Source organism: Bombina bombina, chromosome 4, assembly GCF_027579735.1.
Source record: "Bombina bombina isolate aBomBom1 chromosome 4, aBomBom1.pri, whole genome shotgun sequence".
Classification (NCBI taxonomy): domain Eukaryota; kingdom Metazoa; phylum Chordata; class Amphibia; order Anura; family Bombinatoridae; genus Bombina; species Bombina bombina.
The window spans coordinates 1014793951-1014805897 of NC_069502.1; the positions used below are offsets into that span (position 1 = coordinate 1014793951).

General features: G+C 40.5%; 1 long non-coding RNA gene across 1 annotated transcript; it reads right to left on the reverse strand.

Annotated features, from left to right (window-relative positions):
• Positions 1-819: 819 nt before the first annotated feature.
• On the reverse strand, positions 820-11940 carry LOC128657710 (uncharacterized). Its single transcript, XR_008402120.1, has 2 exons — positions 10012-11940; positions 820-2744 (listed from the first exon to the last, which is right to left on the reverse strand). It is a non-coding gene; the product is annotated as an uncharacterized LOC128657710 (long non-coding RNA).
• Positions 11941-11947: the final 7 nt, after the last annotated feature.

Genomic DNA, 11947 nt, shown 5'->3' on the forward strand with positions numbered 1-11947 from the left:
TGATAGTAGAGCACCTATGAAATCTACAACCTCTCTCCTCAGAGTCTAAGAATATACTAGAGAGGGAGAGGAAGTGGGAGTTCTGTCAGGGTTCTTGATCTCCTCCTGATAGGCTGGAATATATCCCACATGTTATGAAGCTATGGACTCATCAGCTAAGAAGCAAACTCTTCTCTATACCCGTTTATTGGATATAACTGCACCTACCCCTTTACTTGTCTAGGTAATCGCTATGTTCTCATTTTCTTTTAAATGATGTAAAGTGAGATTCTGATTACAATATAATGGACACCTTTACCTTGTAGATCACACCTATGTCATATGAACCGACTTCCAATACAAGATTGAGTAATCGTACCTTTGATGTGTCTCAATTTGTACCAACAGATGTAGTAGCATATAATGAAACTGTATGTTTTGTTTCATACTGCTGAGAGAGCTTGTATACAACTGTCAGACTGATTAATACATTTACATTGTGTTTCTGCAAGGATTCTCCACAAGAGACATCCCTGAAGGCACCAGTCCTCCCTCAGGCGAAATGGGGGCACAGCAAGACAAGAGAAACTCTATGAAATGATCTTTAACTTCAGATTATACAATTTTAATGTATTGGCCTGTTTTAAATCTATGGAAAATTATACAAAAATAAGCAGTGTATTAACCCAGCAGCCTAATTATTTTCATATTGCATGTATCTTGAAGCATAAGTAGCTTTTGCATCATAAAATTTGCATTTCTACGTACAGAATGACGCAGAGTAACTGAAAAACTAGCAATAGCTATTAAAATACATTTTAATGAAACCATGAAACAGGATAACAAGTTTCAATGTTTTATTCATACAGTATGAAGAATTCTAATGTTCCTACAAGTTATATAGCATGCAGAGGAAAAAATTAAACATTCAACATAAACCATTTTCCCCACACAAACTAAAAAAAAACAATAATTCTCCAACAAAGGAAAAAGGTTAGTCTTTTTTTTTTTATATACGCCAGCCAAGATATGCACAAGCAAGAGAAAGAAAGCATATGCTAAAATGTTTGTAACACAACTTCTGTACAAAAATAAAGGAGAAAAAAAAAAAATCACAAGAGACTAGTTTCCCCTTGAAGCAGAACACATGGCTGACAACGGAACAGAACCACTGGCTGGGATAATGAACCATGTACTGATCCAGAGGAAGAAAGTTACATGTAGTGGAGATTTATTTTTATTATTTGAACATTAACATATACCAACGTTTGGCAATTTTCTTTTTTAATATGATGCAAATTATGTAAACAAGAGGAACATTTCAAATCGATCTACATGCAAACTCCATGTCATGCAAAGACATCAAGCACCTGAATTTCTCTCGCACAGACAGAGCCCATGATGTGAAGCACTCAGTTGAAGGAACAACTATGGCAGATTGGTGCTTGAATACAGGGGAAATTAAACCGGACAGTTTTAAGAGGTTTTAAAAATGCTTCCAAAAATGTACAGTCATAACTTTTTTTTAATCTTCCAGCCAATAGTACCAGAGCAGAAAAAGGGTCTCTACTTTTATATCACACAAATGTAATATCGACACAAACACAGAAAATGGGTGATCTTTCCAGGTAAAAAGACTGAGAAGGAAAAAACAGCTTATTTTCATCTATACCCAATATACATGTATTTAAATATTACCAGTCATGCTGGCTGCAGTAGCTTGTATCCTTCAGTTTGGTGGGGCATTCATTTCTTATACAAAGACTTTAAAGGTAACATATTTGTTTTTTCCCCCCCACATATATAAAAAAAATCATCATAGGTGCCAGTATGACATTTAGCACCGACAGTTATGTAAATTAAGTTGGTCATTAAAAAAGACAGTTCCTCTTAGAATTTATCCAATGCAGCAGCTGCATTCATGATATCAATGAAAGATGCAGTGGCTCCCCTCAGAAACTATGAAAAGCTGTATGAAGTGGCCCTCAAGCTCTGTACAGTTGCAATGGGCACAAAGGGTTCTTCTCTTGGCAGTAACATTCAGCTACATTTTAGAAAGCAAGAGATATAGTCCCTGGTAACATATTAAAATGTATAAATAAAACAAACAATTTTCCGGTGTTAGAAAAAAAAAATGTAACGTAGACAGGAAACAAGTGTTGATCAAACCAGTTAACATATAAACATTTGAAGAAGAAAAAAAAAAATCACAAAAAAAGAAAAGAAAATCCATGACCAAACACAGTGTAAAGTATACATTCTTCTACAATATATATATATAAAACGGTGTGAAATAAAAGTAAGGATTTATATTCATGTAATGAACGGGTTATGTTCTGCTTGGCACTTTTGTAATCTAGTTTTGTATTTGACTCAAGTATATTAAATTAACTTTCACCTAATCACTACTTAAAAAGCTATATATATTCCTTGTTATAAAAGATGGAGAAAAAAATAAATAAAAAGCCAACTCCCTTATCACCACCACATTATGCTCTTCCCACCTTGCTGTCCTTCAGACTTTAAAGTGCTACACTGAGTTATTGAGAGAATCAAAAGTTCAATAACACTAAGTTGGCTTCATGAGGCTCATGATGGAAAATGTGGCTTCACAGAGAAAAATACTTCCATTTAAAATACACAGAGCATTGCTGGACGTCTTGAGCAGATCTTCAGAGATGGAGAAGAAAGCAAAAGTGTTGGGTGCAGTTGTGAAGTCACACATCTACGACCATCTTTTTGTGGATATCTAAACCTCCTACGACCTGGAACAGAGGACAAAGCAACATACTTTATGGAAGTTTAACTCTAACAAGATTTAATATAATCCCTTGTTATCATTGATATCCAATACAATAACACAGTGCTAACCATAATGACTTAAATATTTAGTGGTGAAGGGAAGAGCACGCTTATTGTGGTCAATCATTTCCTAGAACTAGACTAAATTTAAGAAAATAATCCCTATCCAAACATATAGTATACAAGAGTGTTCAAAAGCATTTCAGTAATTATCACACATACATCAGTGTGACAGTCATCTCACACCACATTCTGCCGTTTGTTACTTAAGGCACATACAATGTGTAGTCTTACCAAAGATTAACCAACATTTTAATTCTCCACGGGTATCTTAAGGGCAGATTTTATTTTCAGGATAGGCTTATGCATATCCCAAGCATTCTTGAAATAATCTTTGTTACAGCAACAACTATTGTAAATGTGTTCTATTTTTTTAAGTGTGGTTTACTAATGCTCCATTCAATTCTCATGGCAGGAATTAAAGTGCTGGTAAATCCACAACCACAGCTTTACAATATATTAATGATGTTTGCATAACTATACACAGCAAAGTGGCATGCTGCTAAATAAATCCTTCTCATTGTCTGCATATTTTGTGATGGTAAAAACAAATAGAATTTTATTCCAAAAACATAATTTATGCTTACCTGATAAATTTATTTCTCTTGTAGTGTATCCAGTCCACGGATCATCCATTACTTACGGGATATTAACTCCTCCCCAACAGGAAGTGCAAGAGGATTCACCCAGCAGAGCTGCTACATAGCTCCTCCCCTAACTGCCATTACCAATCATTCGACCGAAAACATGCAGAGAAAGGAAAACCATAGGGTACAGTGGTGACTGTAGTTTAATGGAAAAATTACCTGCCTTAAAGTGACAGGGCGGGCCGTGGACTGGATACACTACAAGAGAAATAAATTTATCAGGTAAGCATAAATTATGTTTTCTCTTGTTAAGTGTATCCAGTCCACGGATCATCCATTACTTATGGGATACCAATACCAAAGCTAAAGTACACGGATGACGGGAGGGTCAGGCAGGCTCTTTATACGGAAGGAACCACTGCCTGAAGAACCTTTCTCCCAAAAACAGCCTCCGAAGAAGCAAAAGTGTCAAATTTGTAAAATTTGGAAAAAGTATGAAGAGAAGACCAAGTTGCAGCCTTGCAAATCTGTTCAACAGAAGCCTCATTCTTAAAGGCCCAAGTGGAAGCCACAGCTCTAGTAGAATGTGCTGTAATTCTTTCAGGAGGCTGCTGTCCAGCAGTCTCATAGGCTAACCGTATTATGCTACGAAGCCAAAAGGAGAGAGAGGTAGCCGAAGCTTTTTGACCTCTCCTCTGACCAGAATAAACGACAAACAGGGAAGACGTTTGTCGAAAATCCTTAGTTGCCTGTAGATAAAATTTCAGGGCACGGACTACATCTAGATTGTGTAGCAGACGTTCCTTTTTCGAAGAAGGATTAGGACACAAAGATGTAACCACAATCTCTTGATTGATATTCCTGTTAGTGACCACCTTAGGTAGGAACCCAGGTTTAGTACGCAGAACTACCTTGTCTGAATGAAAAATCAGATAAGGAGAATCACAATGTAAGGCAGATAACTCAGAGACTCTTCGAGCTGAGGAAATCGCCATTAAAAACAGAACTTTCCAAGATAACAACTTGATATCAATGGAATGAAGGGGTTCAAACGGAACCCCCTGTAAAACATTAAGAACTAAGTTCAAACTCCATGGTGGAGCAACAATTTTAAACACAGGCTTGATCCTAGCTAAAGCCTGACAAAAAGCTTGAACGTCCGGAACTTCTGACAGACGTTTGTGTAAAAGAATGGACAGAGCTGAAATCTGTCCCTTTAAGGAACTAGCGGATAAACCCTTTTCTAAACCTTCTTGTAGAAAAGACAATATCCTCGGAATCCTAACGTTACTCCATGAGTAACTCTTGGATTCGCACCAATATAAGTATTTGCGCCATATCTTATGGTAAATCTTTCTGGTAACAGGCTTCCTAGCCTGTATTAAGGTATCAATAACTGACTCAGAAAAACCACGTTTTGATAAAATCAAGCGTTCAATTTCCAAGCAGTCAGCTTCAGAGAAATTAGATTTTGATGTTTGAAGGGACCCTGGATCAGAAGGTCCTGTTTCAGAGGTAGCGACCAAGGTGGACAGGATGACATGTCCAATAGATCTGCATACCAAGTCCTGCGTGGCCATGCAGGCGCTATTAGAATCACTGATGCTCTCTCCTGTTTGATTCTGGCAATCAATCGAGGAAGCATCGGGAAGGGTGGAAACACATAAGCCATCCCGAAGGTCCAAGGTGCTGTCAAAGCATCTATCAGAACCGCTCCCGGATCCCTGGATCTGGACCCGTAATGAGGAAGCTTGGCGTTCTGTCGAGACGCCATGAGATCTATCTCTGGTTTGCCCCAACGTCGAAGTATTTGGGCAAAGACCTCCGGATGAAGTTCCCACTCCCCCGGATGAAAAGTCTGACGACTTAAGAAATCCGCCTCCCAGTTCTCCACTCCCGGGATGTGGATTGCTGACAGGTGGCAAGAGTGAGACTCTGCCCAGCGAATTATCTTTGATACTTCCATCATTGCTAGGGAGCTTCTTGTCTCTCCCTGATGGTTGATGTAAGCTACAGTCGTGATGTTGTCCGACTGAAACCTGATGAACCCCCGAGTTGTTAACTGGGGCCAAGCCAGAAGGGCATTGAGAACTGCTCTCAATTCCAGAATGTTTATTGGTAGGAGACTCTCCTCCTGATTCCATTGTCCCTGAGCCTTCAGAGAATTCCAGACAGCGCCCCAACCTAGTAGGCTGGCGTCTGTTGTTACAATTGTCCAGTCCGGCCTGCTGAATGGCATCCCCCTGGACAGATGTGGCCGAGAAAGCCACCATAGAAGAGAATATCTGGTCTCTTGATCCAGATTCAGGGTAGGGGACAAGTCTGAGTAATCCCCATTCCACTGACTTAGCATGCACAATTGCAGCGGTCTGAGATGTAGACATGCAAAGGGTACTATGTCCATTGCTGCTACCATTAAGCCGATCACCTCCATGCATTGAGCTACTGACGGGTGTTGAATGGAATGAAGGACACGGCATGCATTTTGAAGCTTTGTTAACCTGTCTTCTGTCAGGTAAATCTTCATTTCTACAGAATCTATAAGAGTCCCCAAGAAGGGAACTCTTGTGAGTGGAAAGAGAGAACTCTTCTTTTCGTTCACCTTCCATCCATGCGACCTTAGAAATGCCAGTACTAACTCTGTATGAGACTTGGCAGTTTGAAAGCTTGAAGCTTGTATCAGAATGTCGTCTAGGTACGGAGCTACCGCAATTCCTCGCGGTCTTAGTACCGCCAGAAGAGCACCCAGAACCTTTGTGAAGATTCTCGGAGCCGTAGCCAATCCGAATGGAAGAGCTACAAACTGGTAATGCCTGTCTAGAAAGGCAAACCTTAGATACCGGTAATGATCTTTGTGAATCGGTATGTGAAGGTAAGTATCCTTTAAATCCACTGTGGTCATGTACTGACCCTTTTGGATCATGGGTAAAATTGTCCGAATAGTTTCCATTTTGAACGATGGAACTCTTAGGAATTTGTTTAGGATCTTTAAATCCAAGATTGGCCTGAAAGTTCCCTCTTTTTTGGGAACCACAAACAGATTTGAGTAAAACCCTTGTCCTTGTTCCGACCGCGGAACCGGATGGATCACTCCCATTAATAAAAGATCTTGTACGCAGCGTAGAAACGCCTCTTTCTTTATTTGGTTTGTTGACAACCTTGACAGATGAAATCTCCCTCTTGGGGGAGAGAATTTGAAGTCTAGAAGGTATCCCTGAGATATGATCTCTAACGCCCAGGGATCCTGGACATCTCTTGCCCAAGCCTGGGCGAAGAGAGAAAGTCTGCCCCCCACTAGATCCGTTCCCGGATCGGGGGCCCTCGATTCATGCTGTCTTAGGGGCAGCAGCAGGTTTCCTGGCCTGCTTGCCCTTGTTCCAGGACTGGTTAGGTCTCCAGCCTTGTCTGTAGCGAGCAACAGCTCCTTCCTGTTTTGGTGCAGAGGAAGTTGATGCTGCTCCTGCTTTGAAATTACGAAAGGAACGAAAATTAGACTGTCTAGCCTTAGGTTTGGCTCTGTCTTGAGGCAGGGCATGGCCTTTACCTCCTGTAATGTCAGCGATAATTTCTTTCAACCCGGGCCCGAATAAGGTCTGCCCTTTGAAAGGTATATTAAGCAATTTAGATTTAGAAGTAACGTCAGCTGACCAGGATTTTAGCCACAGTGCTCTGCGTGCCTGAATGGCGAATCCGGAATTCTTAGCCGTAAGTTTAGTTAAATGTACTACGGCATCTGAAATAAATGAGTTAGCTAACTTAAGGGCTTTAAGCTTGTGTGTAATCTCATCTAATGGAGCTGATTCAAGTGTCTCTTCCAGAGACTCAAACCAAAATGCTGCTGCAGCCGTGACAGGTGCAATGCATGCAAGAGGTTGCAATATAAAACCTTGTTGAACAAACATTTTCTTAAGGTAACCCTCTAACTTTTTATCCATTGGATCTGAAAAGGCACAGCTATCCTCCACCGGGATAGTGGTACGCTTAGCTAAAGTAGAAACTGCTCCCTCCACCTTAGGGACCGTTTGCCATAAGTCCCGTGTGGTGGCGTCTATTGGAAACATCTTTCTAAATATCGGAGGGGGTGAGAACGGCACACCGGGTCTATCCCACTCCTTAGTAACAATTTCAGTAAGTCTCTTAGGTATAGGAAAAACGTCAGTACTCACCGGTACCGCAAAATATTTATCCAACCTACACATTTTCTCTGGTATTGCAACTGTGTTACAATCATTCAGAGCCGCTAACACCTCCCCTAGTAATACACGGAGGTTTTCCAGCTTAAATTTAAAATTTGAAATATCTGAATCCAGTTTGTTTGGATCAGAACCGTCACCCGCAGAATGAAGCTCTCCGTCCTCATGTTCTGCAAATTGTGACGCAGTGTCTGACATGGCCCTAATATTATCAGCGCACTCTGTTCTCACCCCAGAGTGATCACGCTTACCTCTTAGTTCTGGTAATTTAGCCAAAACTTCAGTCATAACAGTAGCCATATCCTGTAATGCGATTTGTAATGGCCGCCCAGATGTACTCGGCGCTACAATATCACGCACCTCCCTAGCGGGAGATGCAGGTACTGACACGTGAGGCGAGTTAGTCGGCATAACTCTCCCCTCGTTGTTTGGTGAAATATGTTCAATTTGTACAGATTGACTTTTATTTAAAGTAGCATCAATACAGTTAGTACATAAATTTCTATTGGGCTCCACTTTGGCTTTAGCACATATAGCACAGATATCTTCCTCTGAATCAGACATGTTTAACACACTAGCAAATAAACTAGCAACTTGGAAATACTTTTCAAGTAATTTACTATAATATGAAAACGTACTGTGCCTATAAGAAGCACAGAAAAAGTTATGACAGTTGAAAATTAATAAACTGAAAAGTTATAGCATCAAATCTTTGTAAAAAACACAATTTTAGCAAAGGATTGCTCCCATTAGCAAAGGATAACTAACCCTGATAGCAGAAAAAAAATAAAAAATAATAATACAGAAATAAACGTTTTTTTTATCACAGTCAACTACAATCTCACAGCTCTGTTGTGAGTGATTACCTCCCTCAAAACAAGTTTTGAAGACCCCTGAGTTCTGTAGAGATGAACCGGATCATGCAGGGAAGACAATAAACATCTGATTTTTTGATGCGTAGAAAAAGCACCAAAAAAGGTCCCTCCCCCTCACACATAACAGTGAGAGAGATCAGTAAACTGTCATAAATTAAATAAAACGACTGCCAAGTGGAAAAAAAAAAGTGCCCAAAACATTTTTTCACCCAGTACCTCAGAAAATTAAACGATTTTACATGCCAGCAAAAAACGTTTAACATTAATAAATTGAGTGTTATTAAAAAGCCTGTTGCTAGTCCCTGCAAATTAGGCTAAAGTTTTATGCATACAGTATAATTCCAGTGAAGTGCCATTCCCCAGAATACTGAAGTGTAAAATATACATACATGACAGCCTGATACCAGTTGCTGCTACTGCATTTAAGGCTGAGTTTACATTATATCGGTATGGCAGAATTTTCTCATCAATTCCATTGTCAGAAAATAATAAGCTGCTACATACCTCTTTGCAGATTAATCTGCCCGCTGTCCCCTGATCTGAAGTTTACCTCTCCTCAGATGGCCGAGAAACAGCAATATGATCTTAACTACTCCGGCTAAAATCATAGAAAAACTCAGGTAGATTCTTCTTCAAATTCTACCAGAGAAGGAATAACACACTCCGGTGCTATTATAAAATAACAAACTTTTGATTGAAGGTATGAAACTAAGTATAATCACCACAGTCCTCTCACACATCCTATCTATTCGTTGGGTGCAAGAGAATGACTGGTAATGGCAGTTAGGGGAGGAGCTATGTAGAAGCTCTGCTGGGTGAATCCTCTTGCACTTCCTGTTGGGGAGGAGTTAATATCCCATAAGTAATGGATGATCCGTGGACTGGATACACTTAACAAGAGAAAATTAGTTTTTAAAAATAGTTATACTACCATAAATTGTGAGGTTTTTAAAAGCTGATAGTATGCTAAATGTGGAAAGTATTTGACCGAAATATAAGAAATAATGGTTTCCATGCTATTTGCTGCATAGCAAAATTGAAATGATTTTGCATTTAACTAAAGCAATGAGTGTTTAGTCTACTAAAAGACATGATTTGTTTAACTAGATTTGAATTGATGTTCATATAGATAGAGTAAAAAAGATTAAAACTGCTTCAGCACGAGGGTGTGGAATCTCAGCAGTAAAAGGGTTAAGGCCCCTCTCACTCTATAAAAAACCCCCACTACCACCACTAATATTTAAACACAGGCCTTAAACTGAAAATGCCTAGACTATATCAAAACATGTGTACAAGGTCATCAAATGACATGTTTGTAACTAGCGATGTGCATTAAGCAGTTTTGCTAAGCTGCCGAATGCAAAAGGAAGCGGCCGATCGCAGCATTTAGCAAATCCTGATGTTAGTAAGAAGAAAAGAGCCTAATGCTGGAAACACCTGCCATCTTTCACATTCGACAGCGAACGAAACTGCAGAATGTAGATTCCTATTTGTAACGAGAAATGTAACACTTACAGCACAGAATTCTTCAAAGGATATTCTTCCATCGCCATCTTTATCTGCATTAATAATCGTTTTGTCTACTATTTGCTGTAACTGGGTGTCCTTCAGATTGTTTCCAACCATCATCTTCAGCACCTGGAAAAGCTCACCATTGGAGATATAGCCATCCTTGTCCATGTCATATATGCGAAAAGCAACTACAAGAGACAGACAAATTAATACAACAAATGATAAAACAAATTATGCTTACCTGATAATTTAATTTCCATCGTTACGAGGAGAGTCCAAGGCTTCATTCATTACTTCCACCAGGAGGAGACAAAGACACCCCAGCCAAAGGCTTAAATACCTCCCCCACGGCCCCCCTCATCCCCCAGTCATTCTGCAGAGGGAACAAGGAACAGTAGGAAAAATATCAGGGTATAAATGGTTCCAGAAGAAAAAACAAAAGAAATTAAGGTCCGCCCAACGGACAACCGGGCGGGAGCCGTGGACTCTCCTCGTAACGATGGAAATTAAATTATAAGGTAAGCATGAGGAGAGTCCATGGTTTCATTCATTACTTGTGGGAAACAAATACCCAAAGCTCTAGAGGACACAATGAAAAAACGGGAGGGTAAAAAGCAAGGCGGACCCTATACTGAGGGCACCACAGCCTTCAAAACCTTTCTCCCAAAAACAGCTTCAGCTGAAGCAAAAACGTAAAATCTGTAAAATTTTGTAAAAGTGTGTGAGGAGGACCAGGTAGTCGCCCTACAAATCTGCTCCATAGATGCCTCATTCTTAAAGGCTAAAGAAGAAGCCACAGCTCTCCAAACCATCCATCCTTCTTTGGAACCACAAACAGGTTTGAATAATACCCTAGAGCCCTTTCTGCTAGAGGTACCGGCACAATTACTCCTAAAGAGGAGAGATCCCTTACACACTCTAGAAAGGCATCTCGTTTCTCTGGTTTTGACGATAGATTTGACAAGAGGAATCTGCCCCTGGGAGGATGAGTTTTGAAACCTATCCTGTAACCCTGGGCAACAACCTCCAGAACCCAAGGATCCTGTACGTCTCTCATCCAAGCCTCCGCGAAAAGATATAGTCTGCCCCCATGAAATCCAGAGACGGATCAGGGGCTGCCCCTTCATGCCGTTTTTGTCTCGGCAGGCTTCTTGCTCTGCTTGGTTTTATTCCAAGATCCCTTGGAATGCTCGGTTTTCGCAGCAGGTTGCCGTCATTGGTACTTGTCCGAACGAAAGGGACGAAAATTAAGACCCTTAGGTTTATTCTTCTTATCCTGTGGTAGAAAGGCACCCTTGTCCCCCGTAACCGTGGATGTGATAGAGTCCAGACCTGAACCAAAGAGAATCTTTTCCTTTAACGGAAAAGAAAGCAATCTAGATTTGGACAACATTTCAGCAGACCACGACTTCAACCACAGAGCCCTCCGGGCCAGAACATTGGCATTCAAGCGAATAATCTGCATATTAGCATCACAGAAACGAATTAGCAACCCTCAGGGCCCTAATTCTTTCCTGTATCTCCTCGAGGGGAGTCTCTACCTCGACCATTTCTGACAGAGTCACACCAATAGGTAGCAGCTCCCGCCACTGCAGCGACCGCGGCTGAAAAACGAACCCTGTATGTTGAAACATCTTTCTTAACAGGGTCTCTAATTTCTTATCCATGGGTTCCTTAAAAGACGAACTATCCTCAAGCGGGATAGTGGTGTGCTTAGCGAGCGTGGAGATAGCTCCGTCTACCTTAGGGACAGATCCCCACAATTCTAGCTGTGAATCTGGAACAATTATTTAACCGAAGGGAAAAAAAAGACTATCAAAGTCTCTCCCATTGATTCTTAATATTCACCATCTTTACGGGAACAGGGAAAGTCTGGAGCACTACCCTGTTCTCATAAACCTTATCGAGCTTAGGAATAGTAGGTTCCTCCAGTAACTTA